This window comes from Lissotriton vulgaris, chromosome 4_1 (assembly GCF_964263255.1).
Source record: "Lissotriton vulgaris chromosome 4_1, aLisVul1.2, whole genome shotgun sequence".
Taxonomy (NCBI): Eukaryota; Metazoa; Chordata; class Amphibia; order Caudata; family Salamandridae; genus Lissotriton; species Lissotriton vulgaris.
Window position 1 is genome coordinate 1486387223 of NC_141691.1, and position 27073 is coordinate 1486414295.

The following is a 27073-nucleotide window of genomic DNA, read 5'->3' on the forward strand; positions in this document are numbered from 1 at the left end:
TACCACTGGATATAGCCAAAATGGAGATGCGAAATTCATTTGAGAGACTTTGATCTATTTGCATTGTAAATGACAATGTTTTTTTATTTGTGTTCAGAAAATCTACCAGAGGTTTTTCCAACCATTCAATCAAACTCGTTGTAAGCCGTTGCTTGATCTATTTGCATTGTAAATGACAATGTTTTTTTATTTGTGTTCAGAAAATCTACCAGAGGTTTTTCTAACCATTCAATCAGACTCGGTGTAACCCGTTGCCTTGCAGTCTGCCTTGGAGTCCTGCTCGCATGGTCTCTTGGCTGTGTTCTTTTCCCTTGGGGGTTTTAGGTCACAGCCTGCTTGGTGGGGTTTGATTGCTTGCTTGTGGAGGGAGCGAGATTGCGGGTCATTCCCTAATAAGAGTCCCTGGTGTTTTTTAAACGCTTCTCTGGCACACCCTGGTGGCAGAGTAGTTTCTAAAGGGTTTCTGTCCACATTGAATGCCTTCTCTTCTAGGTTCCAACCAAGTTATTGTAGTTGAACTAGCAGTATGTGTATAAATTAACGTTTATTTATCTAAAACAAATTCCAGGCTTACAAGGAACAAATAAAAAGGGAGAGCGTACTCACTGCTACAAGTATCCTAAACAACCCAACAGTCAAGTCCCGGTACGAACAGTATGCAACGGTAAGATTTTTAGGAGCCATATCTGAAGACATTGAACCTATTGCCTCAAGTTGAATAATTGCTTGGCTAGTTAAATCGGCTGTCCAGCTTTTTCTATGAGAGCTTCCAAAATGGTGAGTGACCATGCCTTCCAGAATTATTGTTCTGACTACTCAGATGTCTGTCACAATTAAAGTTTTACAACCCACTGAAAATGCCAAAGGTTCCAGGGACGTTAGTTTCATTTTTACCCACACAACCATAGAAAAGTCAGCACTTAAAATTTTAATAGGTTTTTTAAAAAAAGCAATTGCCCATGAGGGGGTCCCTCCATGTGTCCTATAGGTTCAGTATACCTGTATCCTGACTCGTGTTTTCACACTGTCAAACCCCCAATCTTCCAGGGTATTGGTGAGCTGCCAGTAGATTCAGAGCTATCCGTTGGAGATGTCTGCTTTAAATATAAATGTAATCCAGCAAATTCTTTATTGGTATTTCTAGTAAGTATATTTCTGTTGCAGTCTTGTATTCAACCAGAAATATGGCCAATCTGCAGTTCTACTTAAAAGCGAATTTCACACCACACATGGGTAACCCTTCAGCCACAGGCATAAAAGCATCAACAGCTTACCTTCTCTTTCAATAAAACTTCTCAATCTGCCCAATCTACCTTCTCTTTAGGAATGCTGGAAATCTCACTGGATGGAAAGCAATTTCCTCCAGCTGAACGCTGCAAAAACTGAGGTTCTGCTCTTTGGAGATGCCCCCTCCTCTGGTCACCTTCCTGGTGGCCCCCAGAACTAGGCACACCCGACCCCGGCAACCACAGTCAAAAACCTCTGTATTCACCTTCAACAGTCCCTAAACATGAAGAAACACGTTACTCACACAGTCTGATCCTGCTTCGACACCCTTGGCTTACTAAGGAAAGCTTTTACTTATCTCCCCGACACAACAAGGAAAACCCTAACACAGGTCCTGATACCAAGCAAGCTGGACTATTGCAACGCCCTATTGATCGCAGCAAATGAGTCCTCCTTAAACCAATTGCAAATGATACCGAACACAGCCGCCTGCACGGTTCTGAATGCTCCCCCCAGATCAGCTTCCTCTCCCCTCCCTCATCAGCTACACTGGCTGCCCATACGACAGCGCGTGAAATTCTAGATCTGCTGTCTCACACACAAAGCTATCTGGGGCAATGGCCCTCCCGATGTAGTAGAGAAACTTCGCCGCTATTACCCGGCTCGGACTCTGCGTGCCAGCTCCCAATCGCTCCTTAAAAGCCCCAACATAAAAAAGGCTAGACCCGGAGGCAAGTCCTTCTCGCCCCCTTCATCTGGAATCAACTACAGCTGGCCCTAAGACAGTGTCTGGACCATCTTAAATTCAGAAGACTCCTGAAAACTGCCCTGACAGAGTGAGGGAGTGAGAGTGGGAAAGGGAGACAGTGAGGGAGTGAGAGGGAAAGGGAGGGAAAGGAGGGAAAAGGAGTGACAGAGTGAGGGAGTGACAGGGTGAAGGGGAGACAGTGAGAGGGAAAGGAAGGGAGGGAAAGGGAGTGAGTGATGGAAAGGGAGACAGTGTGAGGGAGTGAGAGAGGGAAAGGGAGACAGAGTGAGGGAGTGAGAGGGAAAGGGGGGAGGGAGTGAGAGAGGGAAAGGGAGACAGGGGGAGGGAGACAGAGGGAGGGGAACAGAGTATGGGAGAGGTAGGGAGAGTGAGGGAGGGAGACAAAGAGAGAGCAAGAGATGTGTGTATCCCGGGTCTGGTGGCTCAGTGGACGAAGGTGTCCGCTGCAGGGACCAGTGATCAACCTCATGGTCAGTTGTTTTTTTTGTTGCTCTAGCCCTGCCACCTCCCCCACTGACCCCACCCCCACTGGTGCGGCCCTCGGACACAAACCACAGTGTAAATTTGGCCCCTGAGAGAACGTTTGTGAGTACACATGACCTATGCTGTGCTTCCAAGCGCTGAGATACCCCCCTGGGGGTGATTCAAGAGCTATACAAATCAAATTAAATCATTAATTAAATCAAACAGGTACACATGCTGCAAACGGATACGTTAATTACCATCAACAATTAGCTTGCAGCCTGTAATGCTGTGGATGCACTTCCACCCTTCCTGCCACCAGGGCTCACATGGCATATTGAATGTTCAGATCTGTTTAGTCCTTCCTCAGCTTTGCAAATAACACTTCTTCCGTACTGAGTTTCACCCAAAAAATTGTAGTTTCGCAGGAAATTAATTTCTTGGAAATGTGATGCCCACCCTCAATATTCCAGTCATTGCCCCCTCTGTACAAGGACTCCTCGGAGCTCATGGGCGTTCATAGACCTGACATGGATTTTTCCATCCTAAGGCCTGTCTGGACATACTCTAAAATTTAGAAGTCCTGCATATGTTCTCCCCGTTGTAAGATGCCTTTTCTAATAATATATTCGTTCTGCTTTTTTGTGATCTGAAATCTGAGTTCTTTACTTGCACTGTACACAAGACTTTTGCTGTTACTTTTGTAATAGTTAGTGTGCATTTGTTCTGGAAAATTTTGCTAACGATGGTTTAAAACTTGTGTTTACTTTTAGGGTGAGAATCCCTTTGAAATCGTTGAACAAACAGGAGAATCGGTAGTTGAGGAAACAACTGATGCGAATGATGAAGACAATGAGCAAAACGAAAAGGAGGACATTGATGGTGAAAACGATGAAAATGAGGAGCAGATAATGTGGAGGCAGAAAGTGCAGATGCGGATGATGCTGCTGACCCAAATGATTACTCTGGGGACTTAACCACCACTGATGAAAACTAGTTGAGAAACTGCCCTGAAAGACCAAACACTTTAGCACACTGCATTGGTGGACTTAAAGAACAATTTTCCGCAAAGTTGAGCAGTTTGTTCACCCTGCATGCATTCCATTTCTGTTTTAATTGCCTATGGGCAAACTGGTTTTAAGTTTTGTTTTTTTAGTATATTACGCACAGCAAATGCTTCAGTATTCTTCCAGTGTAAATTGATTTGTTCATGGTTACGTTTTGAGTAATTTTGAGCAGTTGGAGTTCTAAACATTCTAATGTGATTTTTCCAGTTTTTAGCGCCCAATGTAGTGTTGTATATAATTCAAGCTGTTGTAGCAAAGAAACCCTGATTATGTCCTGCAGTAATAAAGGCTTACAACAAGATTATACACTTATTTTGCACCTCTCCTATATGGTACTGTCTACCTCAAAGAACGGGTACACTCAAGGTGGTGTTTTATGCCCGGAGGTAGCGCCCCAGGGGGGAGCACTCGCCTGTTTAATGCTGATCAAAGGCTCTTTGCTGAGGTGTGAGATTGGAGAGGGTGCAGAGGGTATTCTGGGTGACGAGGTGTCACTGTAAGGCCTGGTAGCCTCTAGATAATCAGCAGAGGTGGGGATGGCAAGAAACATCCGCTCTGCCTATGGGGGCCTTGTGACACCAGCTGGGTGATTCACCCACCGAGGTGTTCCTTTCTTGCTTTAAAGCGTTCGATTTGTCTTGTGTTTTTTCTGCACTTTTATTTAGCGCGAACTCTATCGGAAGGTATTGCAGCGCTTTAAATGAACACTAGTTACATCACACAAGGTCACTTTTTAAACAAGAAAAACAAGCATTTTCGGAAATTATGTAGAATATTCCATTTGTGGAGTGCTGCAGTCGGGGCCGGAGCTGAATTTTAATCAGGGGGGGACTGCAGTGATGGACTGCAGTGTGTCTGCTGTTATACCAATGGCATAAATCACGCCGAGCCAGACTCTGCACCCACAGGCACCAGCTCCCGACTGTCAGGGTGGTCGGGAAGCAGCAGGAAAGGTCAGAGGTGCCAGGGAGAGGAGGCTGGAGACACAGGAACGGAGGAACCAAGGAAGCAAGAAAGAGCGGGAAGACAAGGGAGGAAAGGAGAGGAGGAAGAAAATAATATGATAAGGAAGAAGGAGGAGGGGCGAAGACAGGGATAAACGGAGGAGGGGGTTATGAGGGAGGAGAACAGAAGTGGATTGACAGAATAAAGATTACGGAAGTAAAGCGCGAAAACGAAGGAAGCAGTAGAGGCGGGCATGCAGGGTGGAAGGAGTAAAGGGGAAAGATCAACAGGATAGAAAGAAGATAATGGAAGGAATAAAGACTGGAAGCTGCACATTGGGGACAGAAGAAATAATGAGCAGAAGTAGAGACGGAGAAAGGCAGACGGACAGAGAAAGAGACTGAAGAGGATGGGGCAATGTTGGAAAGACTGAGGAATGAGGTAAGAAAGAGAAAACCGGAGCGAGAACAAGGAAGGTGGAATGAAGAAGAGGAAATCAAATAAGGAAGGCAGTAATAAAGAAGATATGAGAATACAGGTGATGAAGTTGTAGAAAATATGGAGGAAGGGGAAGAAAGGAGAAAGTACACCAAAGCATGTAAGAAAATAAAAGATGCATCGAAGATGAAGAATGGGAGACAGGGAGATTGACAGAGGAATACATGAAGGAGGAGACTGAGAGAAGGAGATAGAAATGGGAGGAAAGTGAACAAGTCAGTGTAAAGTGGTAGGTGGAATGAAGCATGGGCCGCAAAGAACACCAAAAAAAAGCGAGAAAAACTAGCTCTGGCATTGCGCGGAGTGGGGCGGGGGAGCGGCTTCCTTTCAAGTCTGATGCCGAGGCATGGTGTGGGATGTGGCTGGCGATGTGCACGCGCCTGGCTCACATGAACTGAATTGAATCCGCAGTTTGGGGAGACTTTTCGGAAGCCTTACTATAATCTCGCCGAACAATGCTTACGCATTGGTTTAGCGAGACCTAGCAATTAATGTGTCCGTCTGTAACACAACTGGTGCACATGTAAAGTGCTCTGATGCCTTCAGGTCTAGTTCGCGTCCCCCCCCCCCCCACAAATGTATAAACTTCACACAGGATGACTTCCTTCAGGAAGTCCTGCACTGCTGCAAGCTCCTCAGTCCAGGGCAGCACCTCTGAAACTCAATTCTTGCAAGAAGAATTGACAACCACCTCAAATTGTGAAAGCCTTCAAACCTGGCTTTTTATAGTTCCTTGAAGCTGTGAGACAGCATGCTGCTGAAGCACAGGGGGCACGGGTTTGCAGTCACAGAGGTGTAGTTTGGTCAGTTAGATTGGGGGTGTGAGCTTTAGATTTCCCAACAAGTGCGCTGGCATTTAATGTTATAATACATTATACAACAAGCAGGGTGCATGAGAGGGGCTAAAGTGGCAGTGGAAAGGGGGACAAATGAGGATGGGTAGCGGTACTAAGTGAGAGAAAACACAATATTTTGTAAAATAACCAACATTTATGAAGACTTTTAAAACAGAGAGGGAGACAGTGTATTTTTTGTCTGCATGTATGCAAACATTCCTGGTGAAATCCGACCGACACCTCACCATACCCGACTTAAAGCATCTGTACTGAACTATTTACCAGAAAATGCATTTATTAGGGGGCTGTAGCACCACAAACACCCCGCCTCCTGAAGGTACGTCCCTGTGCAGTTGCATGCACGACCCTATCTGTACTCACATCTTTCTCCAGAATTTCAGATTTAAGGGCAGGTACATATTTGCCGCCCAATGATTTTACAATGTCTCTGATTCTCACACAAATCACGCTCAGTACTTCCCATAAAAGCCAGATTACATCCCACATTCTTTCAGCCATGCACACCGAAAGAGCCTCCCTAGACCGTGTTGGCAATCAGAGGGCACCTTACATCATCGCTAGTGGTATAAAGTGCTACATTAATTCTGCAATACAGAACAAATCAAGTCAAGTAGCCAATAACCGAGGTAGAGGGATAGGGGCAGAGAAAGAACAAGAACACGAGAGGAGGCAGAGAGACAGCCAGATAAGCAAAGACAGAGAAACTGAAAAGTGGAGTAGAGCAAGAGAGATAAGCGATAGGGAGAGGCAGAGAGAAACAAAGTGAGGGGGTGAGTGCGAAGCAGTGAGAGAAAGAAGAAGAGTGAGGGAATAAAGAGATAGTGGCATAAAGAGAGAAAGAGGAAACGATGGGTAGAAAAAGAGTGAGCGAGGAAGATAGTGCCCTACAACCCCGCCAGGGGTATACAGTGCTATATTAATTATGCACTGTAGAAGAGTAGGGTCTGCTTCCAATGGTCACCCCCTTTTTGCTTTTGCTTTACTAGTTTTCGACTTAGATATGGCTGTGGGCCTGCTAATCAGATCCCCAGCACTGATGCACTCTCTCTAAATTCAACATGTACCCTAGGTACAACCACATTTGGGAATTGGTTCACCTTGTCAGCCCCTGTAATAAGTGTGCCCTAGGTACTCAGGGCATAGGTGTAACTAAGGCCTACCAGGGGCTGCAGCATGTATTATGCCACCCCTGGCTGGCCACTCAAATAGACACAACTGGCTGATCACTCAGCTGGGGCAAGGTCGTGTAATCACCCCTTGCTTAGGTGTAGTATCCCTATACCTACTTATATATAGACTCATAGTAACGTATAAGTCACTCCTATGGCAGGCCTTAACAATCCTGGAGGCAGAGTGCTTGGTTATATGTGAGATGGTGCTCTAGCATGAGCTGAGCCTGTCTGCAGCTTTCGGAACCATGTCCTTATAGCTGTTCTATGATATCGCCTTACCATATACTCTTAAGTGCATTATAATCCTCGCGGTTAATGCTAACTTTGATTTGGCTTTATCAAAACATGTCGTGTAAGGTGTCATACACTTTGGAATACTACCCCCTCGCCAATTCTGGCGACGGGGTAGCATTCCACCCTTCTAGAGGGAGAAGACATGTTGAACGTACTTACCCGGTTAAAGTTAACCAGAGCCCCAGCATCACAAAATGGATGCTGCTGCCACAGACACAAGTCTGGCCTCCTGCTGATGGGAGTCCTTCCAGCAAGGGAGGCCTGGACAATAGGTTTCCTGCCTGGAGAGGTGGGAGCACCACCCCAGACAGGACTTTCTGTATTGGTACAAGGAGGGTTGACAAGAAACAGACACTGCCTGGAGCACACTAGCTGCTCCATGCATAGCCCCAGCTCTGGCGCCAAACTGGACAAAGGAAAGGGGGTGTAACCACCGCCCTTCCTGGTCCCACCCATAGGAGGGACCTAGTTAGCGAACCAGCCCCTTTAGTTGTATAGAGGTAGGAGCTGACCCAGGAGACTTTAGATTAATCCTGGAATCGACTCGAGACGAAACTCTGGACCCTTCGACATTCCAATCCAATCCAATCCAAAAATTCTTTATTTCGGCCGTATAAAACATTATTACAGAAAATACATATTATGTTAAAACATTGTGTTAAAACATACTTTGGAAAGGTAGATAAAAACGAAAATCGATCCCAGTATGGATGTTAACAAATACATTGGCAATACAATTTATGGAGAAGTTCCATCCTTTGGTAGTCAGGATTTTAATAATTTCCTCCTGATGTGCTACATTGCCATTAGAAATTTTGCAACTGCAAATACTATATGAGGGGAAGTATTTTTTTTCAATATTCTGTGTGAGATCACAAAGCTCCTTACGCCCAAGTTCCTACATAGAGGCACTAGCCAGTGTTTCCTAGGTCTATTTTAGGCTGGGCAAAAGAACAGAACATGAATTTCCTCCTCATCATACTTGCTGCAGCCGGGGCATATTTTGTCTTCCCCCCTCGCCCATTTACATGTAAAAGATCTAATGGGCAGGGTACCAAACCTCCATTGGATGAATAATTTTCTTGCCAGTATCGGGAAGATGATATCCATAAAACTTTCAAAGTAGTAAGAATTTTTGGAGTCCAGGAATCGTTCAGTTAAAATCCCATTATGAGGTGCGAGCACGAGGGAATCAAAACTTCTCTCCTTATATATCTGCACAAGTCTCTTCCGGGAAGCTTTTTGGCAGCCTATCTCAGGGGCCTCCCAGAGCACGTGTAGACTCAACCGGTACAGTTCTTTCCTCACAAAAGCCAACCACGGAATTTTGTCACATTGGTTCAGATTCATTACGTGGGTAAGATCTTGCCTATAGTGTACAAGCTCAGTGGTGGTCCAGAGCCTGTGCCAGAATCTAAGTGGCTTTGATTCCAGATCCTCACCTATGGGTGGGAGACCCACGTCTAATCTTAGGGGAAGCAGAGGCGTGCCACGGGGAAGGGCCAGGAGGCGTCTCAGAAAGTTGTTTTCTACACTCGCCAATGATGACCCTGCTTTGTGCCCCCATAGCTCTCTACCATATGATGCAGCCGCTTTAGCTTGTGTTTTGTACATTTCAACTGCCGGGGCAATAGGTTTATAGGTGGAAGTGTTCGTAACCTTCAGAATTGCCCCAGATAGTTGAGACAGCCTTATCCTTGTTCTCGTGAAGAGTTACCCCCAGGTACTGGAATGTTTTTACCCTCTCCAGAGTTACAGAGCTCAGTGAAGGGTTAGGTCTTGTCTTGGGTGAGGTGTTAAATATCATGAATTTGGTCTTCCCTGTATTGATCTCTAGACCATATTGTCTACAGAAAAGACCAAATCCATCCAAGATCCGCTGAATCCCCATCGGGGATTTGGAGAGCAGGAGGGTGTCGTCGGCAAACATAATGGCCGGCACCCTCCTGCCTGCCAGAACTGGAGCATCATTATCCCTTACATTACCAAGATGGGATACAACATTATTAACATAAAGGCAAAACAGGGTTGGCACCAAAACGCAACCCTGCCTTACCCCTCTAAGGACTGGGAACCTTTTTGACAATGCTCCACCCCTCCCACACCTGACCTGAGCAAAGTTATCATCATGGAGCCGGATTATGACCTGTAGAGGGTGTATAGGGACCCCCATCTTACTTAAAACCTCCCAGAGTTTCTTGCGGGGGACCAAGTCAAATGCTGACCTCAGGTCCACGAACACCATGTACAGCCTCCCCCCCTCGATCCTCACAGTTTTCCAATAGAGGAGTACGAGGCGGAAGATCTGGTCCATGGTGGACGTGTTTTTCCTGAAGCCAGCCTGGAGTGGGCTTAGAATGTCATTGTCCTCCATCCAGTCCAAGAGATGGTCCAGTATAAGGCGGGAAAAAAGTTTTTGAGGCACATCTATAAGGCTGATCGGCCTGTAGTTGGCTGGGAGAAGAGGACAGCCCTTCTTGAAGATGGGTACTATCTCCGCCCCCAGCCAAGTACAGGGGATCTCCATGCCGCTCGCAATAGAATTGAAAAGAATAAGGAGATACGGGGCCCAGATCTCAGGATGGGACCTAAAGAGGTCACCAGGCAATCTATCCAGCCCCGGTGCTTTAGCCAGTGCCAGTCTCTCTATTGCGCTGACCACCTCCCCAAGGCTAAATTCCAATCCGTCGCCAGATTGGGATAGGACGGCAGCAGCCACATCATTGGAACCTTCGAAGATATCTTCGTAGAGCTTACCAAAGTGGTCTTCCCACACAGAGGCTGCAATGTTGGGCTCCACTGCAGTTTTTGGTTTGCCGGTACCAATGTTTACCAAAGACCAGAATCTCCTAGAATCCCTCGTCTCTAGGGCGAGAGAGTGATCCTGCCATCTGTCCCAGTCCCAGTCTGACCTTGCCCGCGCCATTATGTCCTTATATTCCTGCCTAAGCTCAGCGACCTTGCCCCTGTCTGTTCCTGCTTTTACTGCTGTTATTAACTCAGACTTGGCCTTTTTACAGTCTGAGTTATACCAGGTAGAGGTTCGAGTCTTTTGCTTGCGCTGCACTACTTCCGGGAAAAGAACCTCACCCAGAACGCCCACTAACTCTTCGTGGATTAAAGCTAATTTATTATTAAAGTTTTGAAGTCTGGGTTGGTTAATTAAATTATCCAAGTCCTCTAACTTGGGGAGTGCTAGCTCATACAATTTCCTAATGCTTTCTTGCGAATTTACCAGTTTCTCCCATTTTACCCTACGCCTGTTGGAGGTGAGAACCAGGTTACTTAGGTCCTCCCTGGTCTTAGCGGGCTGCGGTCCAACTGCAGCTACAGGATACACCATGTCTAATAAAAGTGAATTGTGGTTACTTTCCGTTTGTGCTTCTACTTTAAAATCTTTAACCTTGGACCACAGGCTAATATCTACGAAAATGTAGTCCAGCCGCGATTCCTGATCCTTCCTGTTAAAAGTACATTATGAAGGGGTGTCTGAGATTGTTCGCCCATTGCAAGCCCTTAGAGCAAAATTAAGTGTCAAAGACATAATTTGCACTGCAAGAGGAGACCAAGATTTGGGATGTGGAGATTGACACACCGGAACACCCCAAAAGTCATCTTCTGCTGTGAGTGCGCCTTCCCTCAACCCTTCCAGTGGTTCGAAGTGACTATTGAAGTCTCCACCCATCAGTATCTTACAGTCTTTGGGTAGTTGGCCCAGAAAGGACGAGAGATCATCAAGTGTAGGTGACTCCATGGTGGGACCAACTGGGCGAAAGTACACATTTATGATTGCTAACTTAGGGCCATTGGGCCATTCGAGCAAGACACACTGTATGTCCTGGGAGGACGTAACTACATTGTTCACAGTGCATCCAATGTGGCTGGCTACCCACACCGCCAAGCCGCCCGAGGGTCTCCCCTTGCCACTCCAACTGGCCTTGATTTCAAAGGTAGCATATCCCATTCTGTACAGGGGTTCCTTAGCCCAAGTCTCTTGAAAGAGACAAACATCACTATTAGCTACTAGGACATCCCAGTCATCAGTATGTATTTTGTTGGCAATGCTCGCAACGTTCCAGGACAGAACCTTCGAAATTACGGGTAGAGTTTTAGATTTGGAGGCCAATGACCTAATTTTAGCGTGATGAGTGACCACTTGCGCAACAGAGGAGCCTTGTGATTGTGTTAGTTCCTGATTATGTGAGGCAGAAGATATTGAAATCGGATCAGGCTGATCTGTGGGTATCAGAGCGTGGGCATGAGTACTACCAGGTAAAATGTTACCTTGTGCCCACGCACTGTAGAGGGTGGGATTATCTACACGGGGCATTTCATGTTCCCGAATGGTGCTGACAGCACTACTTCCCACAGTCCCTTGCCCTTCAGTCCCTTGCCCTTCGACATTCACCTGAGCTGAAGACTGAAGAATCTCCCTTGTGACCAAGGAGTGACCACCCTGGGCAAACAGGCACCATCCAGCGTTTAGTTGCTTCGACAGTGAAATGGATCCCAAACAAAAAAAAGAAGCTCCTGAGTGGCGCCGCACGCGCCACTGCGAGCATATGTCTTCAATTAGGGCGGCCGTGTCTGGCTGCCATAATTGAAGACACATGGGCTTTGGTGCGCATAACAAACACCAATAGTTAAGCGGCCGCCTATGGCCTATTGCGTGTTTTGTTATATAACAGCACGCATGCAAAGCCCAATCACAATGGACCTTGAAATGCACATGCACGAGCTACGTGGAATTTCAAGGTCCATTTTTGAAACCCTAGTAAAAGTGCTTTTCGCTCGCTTCGCTTGCAAGCCCTAAAAAGGTGAAAAAGATATCGTACCTGATGAGAAGACACTGGGGTAACACTCTTTTGTCCAAAACTGAAAAAATAGTGCAGAAATTATATGTTAGAATGATTAAGGAGCTGCAAAGGGGGTATACAAACACCATCACCCTAGTCAGCACACACTGTCAACCAAGATTAGGCCTGTATAAGTTCCCTTTTGACTTAGGAAGTACACAAAACAACAGGGAGCAGAAATACTACCTGCTACCCATCAACGCCAGCAAAACCCTAGTCAACGCACACTGGCAAACTAAAACAGGCCTGTATAAGCTCCCTTTTGAGTTAGGGGGTACAGGAAACAACAGTGAGCAGAAATACTACGCCAGCCAAACCCTAGACAACACACACTGGCAAAGTAGATTAGGCCTGTATAAGCTCCCTTTTGAGTTAGGGGTACACAAAACCACGGGGAGCAGAAATACTACCTGCTCCCCATCAACGCCAGCCGAACCCTAGCCAACGCACAACTGTGGAAAAAGGTAGGGCTAGGACCTTTCTCAAGATTTGCCCGGCGCTAACCGCTCTTGTACCATTCAATTTTACCAAGCAATGAGGCAGGCGCCGGAGACCAGAAGGCAGGAAACAGAAGTTTTATTCCGACGGAGCAGAACACATCAGATCAGACAACAAGGTATCGTCTCGAGGTGCTCTAACAGCCTCTCCGAGGCCTGGCCTCTTATACACTGGTTTATGGCATGTGACCTTTCTTTATTACAATCAGAACAGTGTGAAGTAAGGAAAAGGACATCCCCGTAATCCTCGTGTCAATCCCACCCCCATATACCTTCACAATAGAGGTCCTCAACCTGCTGATGAGAGGAGGGGGGTCATTACACAGCTGAGTGTTTCGCCAAGTCTTGGGATGTGTGCGCCTGATCATATCCCAGGGGGTGGGGAGGCCCTGATCAACAGCGTGTCCTTTGAAGAGGGGCGACTCCATACAATGAGGGGCAGTAAATGGTATCTCCTGGTTTAGGCGATGGCCTCGGACCTGTGTGGACAGTCGGACACGGGGTAAGGGGTCATCAATGGAGTGGTATTCATGCCGCGTGGACAATTGAGCGCGGAGGGAAGGTTTATCAACAGAGGGGCATTCATGGGAGGAGAGGAGGTGCTGGTCAGGCGCTGGTGTGACTCCCAAGGACAGGGTCATGCAGAAGGGTTATGCTCATAAGGGGGGAGGGAGGGGGAGCCAGGGTGCGCGGAGGATGCTTGCTGGGTCAGAGGGCGCGCTGGCGGCCGATCGTGGGCAGAGTGACTATATTACCTAACATGGCTGTTATGCATGTTGTACGTGGGTAACAAGCTGGCGCAGACGATGTTTAGCCCGCAAACTAAAATTCCACAGTCCTCCCTTTTAACATGTCTCGCCAACTTGTCAGTTTGGATTTATCCCCATAAGGCCACGTATTTCGACTTCGTAGAGGGGACTCATGTGCTCAGTTCTGAAGTCCAAAGTCTTTGGGCACATACAGTTAGAAATGAAGCTGCACAAGGAGGGTAGACATTGAATACCCAAGCAACACCCACATAATATCACAACAGGTATCAGCACGAAGGAAAACAACCTCCAACCCCAGTTCCTCAAAGTGTCCCAAAACCAGTTTCCAAGCGACCATCCTTCTTGTTCTTGGTGGACCTCCGAGGAAAGTCTGTGGAGGTGTTCAATTGCCTTATAGACGGAAGGCGAGTTGTCAGGCACGTAGGTGCAGCAGCTAGATCCGATGATGCGGCATGCTCCTCCTCGGTCGGCTAGGACCACATCTAGGACAAGGCGGTTTTGGAGGGTCACAAGGCGGACCGCCTGAAGCTCCGCCGTGTTGTTAGCGAGGATGCCAGCGGTGATGTTGATCGTTGTTTCCACTGCCTGGGTCAGGTGCCGGATAGCGCGGCTGTTTGCCATTGGGCCCCACAGAGGAACAAGTCCCTTTGCTGCATCTAGGAACTGTGCTCCAGTGGAGTCGGCTTGTCCAATGTCATCGGCACGCCTCTGCCGGTGATGGTTGGCAGGGGCTACATACGTGGGTGGAAGAACGAAGGCAATGTAGCAGGTACCCTTCCAACCTTTCGGGAGCCAGGTGTAAGCTTTGGTGCCACACACAAAGTACATATTCGGAGAAGCAACAAAGGAAGGGGGGTCAACTGAGTCCAATGTTCTGGTGATTCGGCAGGAACTGTGACCCACCAGTTGCATTCCCTGACCTTCTAGGCACACAAGACCAGTGACATTGATAACAGACAGAGCCACAGTCAGAGTGGCGGTGGTTTGTTTTTGCAGATGAGAGAAGGTGGATCTAGCTGGATTGTGGAGTACCTGTACTTCAACACGTTCTTTGGCTGGAATGTCTTTAAGAAAGGTGGCGCCTGTGAGCGCAGGACACAGGGGAGCAGAAGTCTTTCCGGTTTTGTTCAGCCAGAACCCAGAGTAGAAGTGCGACACTGTCTGGCCGGAAGTGGCGTTGTCCTTGTGGCTCTCTTGCATGAGGATCAACCAGGCGAGGCAGGAGCCGTGAACTGAGAAAGGAGAAGGGATGAAGGGGATGGAGTGTCCAGTGGCATGCGGGAGCAACCCGCAGATCCAGCAGTTCGTAGCATTTGCAGCAAGGTTGTGTTGGTGCAACAGTTGCACGAAGGAATTGTTCCAGAATTCCCTGCGCCTTTCTCGCAGCTGAGGCGACAGAGAGATTAGGTGATGTTCTTTCAGGGGTGTTGGTTGTGCAGTAGGTAGCAATGCCTTGTGAGCCGGAGTGCTTTCCTCCAAAATCCAGAAGGAGGTCATGAGAAGGAGGCAGAAGAGGAGGACAATAAAGAGGGCGATTGTCTTTGATTTGTGCAAATTGTCAGTCTTTGGGTTTCTGTAGTGGGTATTTCCTGTTGCTTCCATCATCTTCTTATCTGGCGCTTCCATCATCTTCTTATCTGGCGCTTCCATCACCTTCAAGGGGCTCGGTAGCGGGCAGAACCACAGACTTCGTTTAGCTTCTCTCCCGGCAACCCTTGGTTGTGCTTAGGTTACCGTTCTGAGATTCAACTTAGTCCGAGGTCTACTTAGCCGAAGCTCCCTCCTTTCGACGCAGGAAATACCCTTCTCTGGATGGCACAGTGGGATCAGAGAATTTTGCAAGTTCAAGTGCCCCAGTATCGGGATAACAGTTCAATGTCGGTCGGTCCTTGTTCAGGAGCTCTTCTTGGGTGTTGACGTTTTCTGTCGTGGCCAGGTTCGCAGAGACCTTCCGGCAATGATGCGCGTGCAGCCAGTGCTTCTTCCCCTCCACTCGAAGCGCCGTTCGGGTGGTAATCAGTACCTGCCAGGGGCCCGTCCACCGGGGTTCCAGACTCTTGGTCCGCTGGAAATTTCGTATTAGGACGAAATCTCCCGGTTGGATGTCGTGGCCGGGGCCCCTGGAAGCATCGGGGATGGCCTGCTGCACCTGTTGATGAATGACAGACAATGTTTTAGTTAACTTGCACAAATAATCAGATAGTAGGACGTCTGGGACATCATGAATGGAGGTCGGTTTGGGAGCAGTCCAGAGATTCATCGGTCGCCCAAACACGACCTCGTAGGGGGTCAAATGGTGCTTGGTGGGAGTGGAACGCATCGACAACAAGGCCAGTGGGAGGGCATCCGGCCAGTTGAGTCCAGTGGTGGCCACTATTTTTGACAATTTCAGCTTCAGAGTGCATTATGGCGTTCCACCAGACTGGCGGATTGGGGGTGGAAGACCGCATGAAACCTTTGCTTCACCCCCAATCCCTTTAGGATTAGTTGGATAACCTCAGCTATGAAGTGGGGGCCATTGTCGCTCCATAAAATTCGACAAAGGCCATAGCGAGGGAAGAATTCCTTCAGTAGTACTTTGGCAGTAGTCATGGCAGTGTTGTCACGGGTTGGATAGGCCTCTACCCATTTGCTGAAGGCACATACGATGACTAGTACATACTTCAGGCTTTGGCATCTCTCTAGTTGGATGTAGTCCATCTGAAGGACCTCAAAGGGGTGATTGGGGGTCCCAAACCCTCCCCGGGGTACCACAGTTCCTTTCCCGGGGTTGTGTTGCAGACAGATAAGGCACTGTTGAACTAGGCGTCTGGCTGAGTCAGGGATTTTGTCGTTGTGCCAGACTTTGGAAATGAGTTTGATCATGGGTGCAGATCCTATGTGTGCGGGGGAGTGTGCCATCGTCAGTATGGGGATCAGATATGAGTCGGGCAGCAACCACTTGTTTGCATCCTTCGTATGCCAGCAGCCCTCTTCATCCTTCAAACCCACCCTTGCCCACTTAGTCAGCTCGTGAGGGGTGCTGGCCGACTGGATGTCTCTGATCATTACCCTTGCGTCAGTCCATTTCTCTGCTTGTGACCTGGTCACATACATGCGTGTCACCGTCCTATTCTCAGCTGTGGTTCGTGCAGTGATGTCGGCCAATGCATTCCCTTGTCCGACTAAGTCTGTCACCCTTTTGTGTGCCTGACATTTGATCACCGCTAGTCGTTTGGGGAGGAGAACTGCTTCAATCAGAGCGGAGACTAGATCTCCGTGGAGGATCGGGGTGCCGTGGGACGTCAGGAATCCCCTCTCCCTCCACAGGAGTCCAAAATGGTGAACCACCCCGAAGGCATACTGGCTGTCTGTATATACGTTCGCGGTGGTCCCTGTGGCTATGATGCATGCTCGTGTGAGGGCTATCAGCTCTGCTGCCTGGGCAGATCGTTGTGTGATGCAGGCTGTCTCAACTACTGTTCGGGCTGTCGTTACTGCATAGGCAGCTGAAGTGGTGCCATCTGGGAGTTTGATGCATGAGCCGTCTACCCATAGCTCTCCATCGGGGTCAATAAAAGCAGTGTCTCGGAGGTCAACTCTACTCCTAGTCTGTTCGTCCGTGAGGGTCACACAGTCGTGTATGGGAGGCACGTCGGGGTCATTTTCAGGCAGGGGCAACAATGTGGCAGGATTCAAAGTCGTGCATCTCTTTAGTGTGATGTGGGGTGCAAGTAGAGTCAACTCGTACCCTGTCAGTCGTGCGCTAGTCAGGTGTTGGGTCTTTGTCTGGTTCAAAAGGGTGTCGACTGCATGGGGTACTAACACAGTGAGGGAGTTTGAAAGTACGATTCCTTCGCTCTGGCGGATAGAGACAGCAGCGGCAGCTACTGCTCGAAGGCAGGCAGGCAAAGCTCTGGCTACAGGATCAAGAGTGGCAGAGAAGTAGGCACAAGGGCGCTGCTTAGGACCAATTGATTGAGTTAGGACAGACAATGCACACCCCTCCCTTTCGTGGGTGAAGAGCGAGAAGGGTTTGGAGTAATCCGGGGTTCCTAGGACAGGCGCTGAACAGAGGGCATCTCGTAATTCCTTAAAGGATGCTTGACACTCAGGGGTCCAAGGGAGCGGGAAGGAGGCATCTTTGGTTAATAGGGCAAGTAGAGGTTTTATAATGAGACTGAAGTTAGGTAACCACTGTCTACAGAAAGAGGTTAGGCCAACCAAAGAGCGGACTTGCTTTTGTGTTTTTGGGATGGGGGTGTCTAGGATGGTTTGGATTCGGTCGGGTGTAAGTTTCCTTCCTTCTTTGGACAGGAGATGGCCTAGGTAAGTCACTTGTGGCTGGCAGAACTGCAACTTCTTTTTGGAGACCTTATGGCCATTTTCTGCAAGAAAGTGTAGGAGTTGGACAGTGGCTGTCGTGGCAAGTGGGGTGGTGTCGGCCGCCAAAAGGATATCGTCAACATATTGGATCAACACCACTCCATCTGGTAGCTGAAAGGCATCCAGCTGCCTTTTGAGGGCCTGGCTGTAAATGCTGGGACTTTCAGTGTACCCCTGGGGAGCTCTACAAAATCGGTACGAGCGGGATTTTAGAGTGAAGCCGAAGAGATAACGGCTGTCTGGATGGATGGGGATAGAGAAAAACGCGTTCTTAAGGTCGATAACAGTGAAGGTGGTGGCAGTGGACGGGATGAGGGTCAGAATGGTGGTGATATCGGAGACTACAGGATATTGGGGTACAACCACTTTGTTAATCTCTCGTAAGTCGATGATGAAGCGGTACGCTTTCTCATCTCCTTCACCTTGTTTCTTAACAATAGGTAGGATTGGGCTGTTGCAGACGTTGCTAACCACCTCTTCAACCACTCCTGCATCTACCAGAGACTGAATGATCGCTACCAGTGCCTTCTCACCCTCTGGCGATATCCGATATTGCGGGAGTTTCGGGAGCATAGCGTCCTGTCGTACAGTTATGTGAATAGGATCAATCATCATTCGCCCCACATCAGAGTCATTTTTGGCCCATAGGTACGGAGGCAGGGTGTCAAGCAGGGACAGATCAGCGTCAGTTATGGAGCACATGTGTCGTGGGGGACGGGATCTGGGTATGTCTGGGTTGTCGTACAGGATGACTCGTATTCCATCTGGGGAACACCTAATGGTAGCTCGAAAATGTTTCAGTAAGTCAATGCCCATAATGGCGTCAGGGGAGTTGGAGGAGAGCAGAAATGTCGCGTCAGTGGTGTTGTTTTCTAGGTCAAAGGTAATAGGTACGGACAGGGGGTTAGTGGAGGGCGTTCCATCGAAACCTATCGACGTTATGTGTGAGCCAGACAAGGGTGCCCTTGGAATCAGTCGTTTTGATAACACACTACGTGTCGCCCCAGTGTCTACCAAGAATGGAGACTCTGTACCCAGGACCTTAGCGGTGACATAAGGACCTTGCTGGTCAACACAGAGCTCGACTGGATCCCTCCCTTGCCCCTGGCAGTCCTATGCAAAGTCGGGGGCATTTTCACCTTCGGACAGCTGATATTGGTTCTGCCGAGGACGGTCAAATGTGTTCAATCTCCCTGATCTGTCATTGTTGGTGTCGTTAGTGTGCCCTCGTCCTTGTACTCTATTTCTCGGCCCTCCTGCCACATCCCTGGAGTCCCTATTTCTATTCATCTCTAGTAGAACCGGACACTGGGATTTCCAATGGCCGAACCCTTTGCAGAAGGCGCATTGGTCATTGCTAATGTCTCTACGTCCAGTGTGAGGTGTTGGGGTGTGATCTTTAGAAGGTAGATCTCTGGGGGTGGTTGATTGGTAGTTCCCCCTTTGGTGTTCTCGTCCTACCGTTATACCTTGTATCTGGGCTATCATTACCCTTTCTTTTAAATCTTTCTTCTTTTTCTCGGACGCCCTATCATTCTCATTCTTTTGGTGCTCGTAATACTGAGCCATCTGAAGGATAGCTGCGGGTTTGGAGGCCCCCCAACTACTCTCGCTCGTCTGCAGCTTTTGGGAGACTTCTTGTGTTAGGCCTTTTACGTAATTTTGTACAAACAGGTGCTGTCCGGTTGCGGTGGTCATGTCTTGGCCACTGTAGTCGGAGAACACTGTCTCGAATCGGGAGAAGTATTCTGATACATCTTCCTGCGGATTCTGTTGACAGGCCGTGACTATCGACCAATCTACCTTTCTTTCTGGGATCAGTGTCTTTAATTTCTGGACTAGTTTGTCTGGGAGTTCCAGTATGTCTTTTACTGGTTTCCTTCCTGGCTCTCGTTGTCTATCTAGTTTACCGAGTTGGTCCCAGGTATGTCCAAACAGATCCGTGTGGTCAGCCTTCCGGATTTGCTTCCACACGTCAGCTGGCAGGCATAACCCAAAGAACAAGTCAATGTCCGCTAAAGTCATTATTGTCGAACCCAAGGCTGTGCCTAATTCGGTATAAAATGCTGTCGGGTTCTTTCTTAAATCGGGCAGGGTTTGTTTGAAGGTTAGGATATCTTGTCGGTCCCACGGTTGGTAAACCCAATTGTACACAACCCTCCCTTTTGCATCTGCATCATTAATATCATCGCTCGTTCCCTTGCCACGTGGCGGGATCCAGTAAGGGGCCGCTTCTCTGATAGGCATCACAGTATTGGCTACTTCTACCGAGGTCGTTTCAGGGACTGTAACCTTGGCTTCTGGTTTTTGTTCCGTGAGGTGGCGGAAGACCTCAAGCATCTGCATGAAGAGCTCCGTCACCTCACGTTCAGTCCCATCTCCAACATCAATCTTCCTATACAGCGTTGTTAGTTTAGCGGGACCCTTACTTTGATACCTATCTTCATATGCGTTCAGGGTGTGGTAGCTGAATCGCAAGATGAAATGCCGTCTGTGGCTGTCGGCATGTGAATTATATACGCTCATTGTGTAATCTTCGCTCTCCCTTCGTTCTACTAATGTCTTTGCTATTTTGTCGATCCCATCCCGCTCATCTTTGCTCAACCTATTTGGTCTGGTTGGTGGTTGTTTGCTAGCCTCGGGATCGTCTGACGAAGTTGTTAATGTGGCTAGTGCCGAGGCCGTGAGGGCCGGTGCACTAGCGCCAAGGTCGTTCTCGCTTGCACTTAGGGCCTGCGGGTGTTGTTGGCAGGGGGCATACGGAGGGGGCATGTGGATGATTGGGGGACCTAGTAGTAACTCATCATTCGCCCGCTGTTTGGAGGGTAATTCAGGGTAGAGCGCAGAGGGGGTCCTAACAGGACATTGGCCTGTCGACCCTGATTCTTGGTTTTGTGTAGCTTCCTTTCTTTCTTTTATTTCCTCTTCTAGTTGCTTTGCGGCCAGGTGGGCTGCCTTTCGTAATTCTTTCCCTATTTTTGCTTCTTCTCTTTTCTTTCGTTGTTCCGTTTCTTTGCGCCACATGCCGATACTGTCGAGCATAGTGGGCGTAGTTTTATTTTTCTGGAGCGCTATTTCTAATGCTTTTATTTTATGATCATCAAAGGAACCTATCAGTGGCCACTGACTTTCAGGGTTCTTTTTTGTATATTTATGCCATAGTTTAGTGTAAGCTATAGCGATTAGTCCATACTTAGTGAATATGTCCTTATTAGGGGTGCCCTCCAGTGGAGCCGGATGGTTCATCTCTAATAAGCGGTCCGGGCTAAACAGGCTACCAACCAGTGGGGAGAAGATAGGCATGACGGATTACAACGGGGACAAAAGTCTGCACTACCTATCTTATCACGGCGGGCAAAGACTAGACAGAATATTTCTATTCTCCGTTGTTTGCCGGCGGTGAATACCTCAAACGAGCCAATACCGAACAATCGGTCAATCAAACAATCAGTGGGGAGAATAAGTGGGCACGAAAAGTTATCGTTACCCACTCTTTCTCTACCTGCAAAGAGAGACCTTGTTCTTCCCTGTTTGCAGACAAAGAATCTCCAGACAATAATCCACGAACGATAGTTCGGGAAACAGTGGGGGAGGAAGATAGGCACGACGGATTACAACGGGGACAAAAGTCTGCGTTACCTATCCTTCACTGTTTGCAAAGAGAGAGCCTGTTGTTTTCTCCGTTTGCAGACAGCGAATCTCCAGAGGTTTCAACAAAGCGTAATACTAGTATTATCCAAACAAAACAATCTTTTCTCAATTCGTCGCATTTACACGACCTTACCCGGACCGCATGGACGGTTTCCTGTCCTCTGGATCCAGCGCCCAATCGTCCTCTCTCCTTCGTGATGTTCGTGGCACTCCTGATGGTTCCCAGTCAGGACAGTAGATCACTCGAGAGAGGTCTGTTCAGAACTAGTGAAGGTCGGATGATCGGCTGTCAGACGAGGGTCTATCGGACACGAGCTCTTCCCGATCGTTGCAGTCGTTCACTCTGTCGTCAGGACCTCTCCCACTGGATCCACGTGTCGCTGATGGGCCCCACGCTTTGGGACGCCAATTGTGGAAAAAGGTAGGGCTAGGACCTTTCTCAAGATTTGCCCGGCGCTAACCGCCCTTGTACCATTCAATTTTACCAAGCAATGAGGCAGGCGCCGGAGACCAGAAGGCAGGAAACAGAAGTTTTATTCCGACGGAGCAGAACACATCAGATCAGACAACAAGGTATCGTCTCGAGGTGCTCTAACAGCCTCTCCGAGGCCTGGCCTCTTATACACTGGTTTATGGCATGTGACCTTTCTTTATTACAATCAGAACAGTGTGAAGTAAGGAAAAGGACATCCCCGTAATCCTCGTGTCAATCCCACCCCCATATACCTTCACAATAGAGGTCCTCAACCTGCTGATAAGAGGAGGGGGGTCATTACACAGCTGAGTGTTTCGCCAAGTCTTGGGATGTGTGCGCCTGATCATATCCCAGGGGGTGGGGAGGCCCTGATCAACAGCGTGTCCTTTGAAGAGGGGCGACTCCATACAATGAGGGGCAGTAAATGGTATCTCCTGGTTTAGGCGATGGCCTCGGACCTGTGTGGACAGTCGGACACGGGGTAAGGGGTCATCAATGGAGTGGTATTCATGCCGCGTGGACAATTGAGCGCGGAGGGAAGGTTTATCAACAGAGGGGCATTCATGGGAGGAGAGGAGGTGCTGGTCAGGCGCTGGTGTGACTCCCAAGGACAGGGTCATGCAGAAGGGTTATGCTCATAAGGGGGGAGGGAGGGGGAGCCAGGGTGCGCGGAGGATGCTTGCTGGGTCAGAGGGTGCGCTGGCGGCCGATCGTGGGCAGAGTGACCATATTACCTAACATGGCTGTTATGCATGTTGTACGTGGGTAACAAGCTGGCGCAGACGATGTTTAGCCCGCAAACTAAAATTCCACACAACAAACAACTTGAACAGGCATGTATAAACTCCCTTTTGACTTAGGGGGTACAGAAAACCACGGGGAGCATAAATACTACCTGCTCCCCATCCACGCCAGCCAAACCGTACACAACGCACACTGGCAAAGTAGATTAGGCCTATCATCACTGGATAGTATGTATGAAAAGGCCATTATCACTAAGGGAAAGTAGAGAAAAACCCTTCCCCTGAGGAATATTCTGATTTGGGAGGGAGTGAACGGAATACCTAACTAGAAATATTGGCTCAAGCCTATCCATTCACCCTCTGTTGGAAAATAATAGTCTAAAACCCGGTCCATTGGAAAAACCGAGCGAAAATTCAATATGCACACATTTGGTATAAGAGCGCCCGCCATGTGGGGAAAAGTAACCCCACAGCAGAGTCCCGTGTCATATATCCACCAGCTAACATGGCCCTCCCACGTTGAATGAATCGCAAGGGACTGAAGAACCTGGAGTTATAGGGGAGCACCAGCAACGCAGTTAAGCGCCTGACAATTTTCCGTTGTTATCGGAAACCCTGAACCCAAAAAAGGTGATTGCTTACTTGACGGCGGACATGCCAGAAACCTTGGTAATCAGGACACAACCCTTGGCCATGGGTGTTGAAGTCGGCATGGAGGTCTTCATACATCAGAAATGCTAGGATCTGTTTCTGATGACAGTGAAGGGATAATATTAATTCACATTGGCAAAGAGCAAACGATCACCCGTAAGGGTCTCGAGCTGTAGGGGTCGTCAGGAAGATTAAGCAAGCTATTGCCAGAGTCACATGGTGCCAGGCTAATCTGGCGCCGAGGATCGAACCGTGATCCCCAGATTCCAGCGTCAGTCGCCTTAACGCCACACCCCTTTCCAATATAAGGCCTTAGAAGGGTGTCTAAGGGAAAAGGAGTCAACCCCTCCTTTAGTAGGAGGAACAGGAACCTCCTAAGTTGGCGGTAGCTCCGTTTACAATATATTGGAAAGAGCCAAAGAGGCTAATGGGAACGAAGGTAATAATACCAGCACACCAAAGCGCCTGAAGGAACCCTTGCACGGAGAGCTCCAGAGTGAGCTTCAAGGGGAAGTATGTGAAGGATTGCACCCTCAGACAATGCCAAAGAATGAGATACTGGAGGAACCCCCTGAGGCATAGGGGAACGGAAGTGCAGCTGGAACCGGCCCTGAAATTGTGTATTCCCGAAAAGGGACCGGAAGCAGAAACCCTGAAGCATAAGCGGTTATAGGCGAAAATGGCGATAAGAAGGTGCAAACGTAAAGGACCGTTATTATGACGTATCCCCGGGGGTCTAAGGGAAGGCTAAACTTGCCCCAAAAACTCCAGATACCTTGCCACAAAGTTAATGGTGAACGACCCCCCATGTGGCATGGATAAATCATCCATTTCCCAGAAAAGGGATTTACATCTCTTGGAGGAGAAGGGGTGAAAGACGTACCCAAAACCGTATCGTGGACCCTGCAACCCGCGGAGTCCCCAGAGAGACTGAACTATCTAGTACGACAGTGCTGGATAAATCCATCGTATTTAAGATCTAGAATCAGGCGGGAGTGGATGTCAATGGTAGGAAGAAGACCGACCTTGGCGGTAGGAGAAATGAAATAGGAAAAAAGAAAAAGGATAAGAAACAAGACAAAACAACAATGCCCAAAGGATATGCGTAGTTAATAATGATGGGCGGTCATAGGGCTTACCACACCGCGTTGAGGACTGTATACCTGGGGCCCTGGTGACCGACACTGGGACGGAAAAATCCCGATTGGCACCGAGTGCATTCTGGGGCGAATGCTCCTTTAATGTACGTTTCATCCTCCTTGTAACTCACCCAGCCTTGTAAGGGTGTCCGAATGTAATATTGTAGTGCCAAGCACCAATCACGCCTGTGTAAGGGTGTCAGAATGTAATATTGTAGTGCAAGGCACCAATCACGGAGGAGTAAGAGGAGGAGCCAACCCTTTGCACACCAGAAGTGAAATTAATAATATAACCGGCTCCTCAGCAGAGCTGTAGTCCAAATCATTGCAGCCCACAAGGGCGTAAGAGCCATGTCTAGTTATAAGGAGCATGTGCGCACTCCGAGGGCCCTCCTGTTGTTACAGCCGGTAAGGCGTAAGTCAAAAAATTGCTCCGTCTGAACTTGAGGCATTAAGAGCCTAGGAGCAATTTGGGAACACGAGCGAAGGGCGTAATCCAAACTGGTATAAGTGGAACCTGATTGGGTTACGCCCCCCGGCTCGTAATCATCTCTAATCCGCACTCAGCCACTTGGGAAGGCCTGTCGCGGATAAGCGAGAAACTGCGCCATGATAGGAAGTAGTCCCCGATGTACCCATGGAAGTACATTGTGAAGGTACTAGTTTGGGACAATATATAGTACCTACCTGCACTGAATATGTAACCCGTGGCATTAGTAAGATACCTTACCACCACCCGACAGTGGTGTAGTAGTAACGCTGGAACCCCAGAGCGGGGCCAAGCTCTCCCAGCCCCGTCTGGATTTAGCGTCCAGTTGGGCCAACGTATGTAAAGTCAATCTATAAAATGAGAGCACGCCATCTCCACACCAACATGAGCGTCTTAAGGCTGCGTGACCGGAAGTGTTAACCATTTCATGTTATGACACAAAGACATCGTCTAGGCAGTTGAGGCATGAAGCTTATAATGCAAATTGCACAGGCATTGCAACTAGAAGCGCACATTGGTAAAACCCCACCGGTCAAGGAACATTTCAAGTATCCCGCCCGTGGGCGAAAACAATTCCTGGCGGGAACACTTAGTAAGCGTGAGAAACCAAGGGACAGTAAATAACACAGAAAAGCTGCAAGGTCCCTTCTATAACAGGTGGAAATACATATGAACCCATATAACAGAGATCCGTCATGTCTTTATTGTAAAAGGGTGTAAAACGGGTATAAAAACTAAGTCTAATAAGGCCACCCGCGTTGCGGATAGACCGCCGTATTTTGATCTTAATTTGATTTTGATTTTGACTTAAGACTGACTCCTCCTCCAAAGACACCTCCAAATATAATTCACACCCTCGCTATCTTCTGAATGAAGACCTCCCATCATTGAAAAGTCTATTGTCCAGGACTATGGAAGTTCCTTCCGAGTGTGTTCTGGTAGTTTGAATGTTTACCATTTTTTCCAGTATTATCCTTGTACCGGTGTATGGTACCCTTTTGTGACTTGCACATGTCACTTTTCTCTTGTAACACACTGTTTGCTACCTCTCACATTTTGTTTGCTTTAGATACTTGCACAAGTGCCACCATTGCCTACGTAACGTTTGTTCTTGTGCTGGAGTGTCTGCCATTTATTGCAGTATTATACCTCTACTTGTACTTTGTATGCTTTTGTAACCTGCACACATATCACTTTTTTCTCCTGTAATGTACCGATTGCTACCTCATGTATTTTGGTTGCTCACTATTGTCACTTTTGATCATGTAACTTAACGATTGCTTTTGTAATTTGTTCATTTGCAATTGTTTCCTCTTGTATCATTACTGGTCCTAAAGTGAAGCGCTCTGACACCTTCGGGTAAAGTCTGCGCTATATAAAATCGCATAAATAAATAAATACATAAATAAAATAAAAATAAAAGCCACAGTTGCAACTATGCCGAAATCCAGGATTGAACCAGGGTCCTCCAGCTCTGCAGGCGAACGCTCTCCCAACTGAGCTATTGAAGCTTGCTTGAACGCAGGCGACGCGCGCCTGCCCTTTTGTCTGGCTGCGCCATGAAGCCTCGTGCACCGAGCCATCCACAGACTCTGCAGCGGGAGAAGGCGCAACACCAGTACGCCGCTTCCCCGGAGCACTCCACCATGCAAGCAGGCCATCGGGGGAAGGCAAACCTGGCCGGAGGGGCCGCACTGATAATTAATTGAAGCTTCTGCGGAGTACACCGCTCGCAGCGGGGCCGCTCCGCCCTAAATAACCAGAAAAACTACCATGCCCGCAGGCCATCGGGGGGAGTTAAACGCACTGTTAAGGTGGGCAAAGCTCCGCGGAGTACACCGCTCTCAGCGGGGGCCACTCCGCCCTAAATAACCATAAAAATCAATAGCGCCCGCGAGCGCTGTCTCAAGAAATTACGGCAATTCTTCTAGTACACTAAAGCACCTGAACAGCTCCTCCCCCGTGACGTAGGGGGGTACAAAGCGCCATGGCGGAGCGACGCTGAATAGCTTGGTTCTGAGAATCGCTGCACCCCGTGACGTAGGGGGTGCAGCGCCTCTTCATGGGGATACAATGGTTCTCAGAACAGTGGCATTCACTTTGGACGATACACCAGGATACAGTTGCGGACAATGTTACTAACGC

General features: G+C 48.4%; 1 long non-coding RNA gene across 1 annotated transcript; it reads left to right on the forward strand.

The window, feature by feature from the left end:
- The first annotated feature begins 567 nt into the window (after window positions 1–567).
- Window positions 568–3481, forward strand: LOC147724147 (uncharacterized). The gene is made up of 2 exons (XR_015310082.1): window positions 568–664; window positions 3232–3481. It is a non-coding gene; the product is annotated as an uncharacterized LOC147724147 (long non-coding RNA).
- The last annotated feature ends 23592 nt before the right edge of the window (window positions 3482–27073 follow it).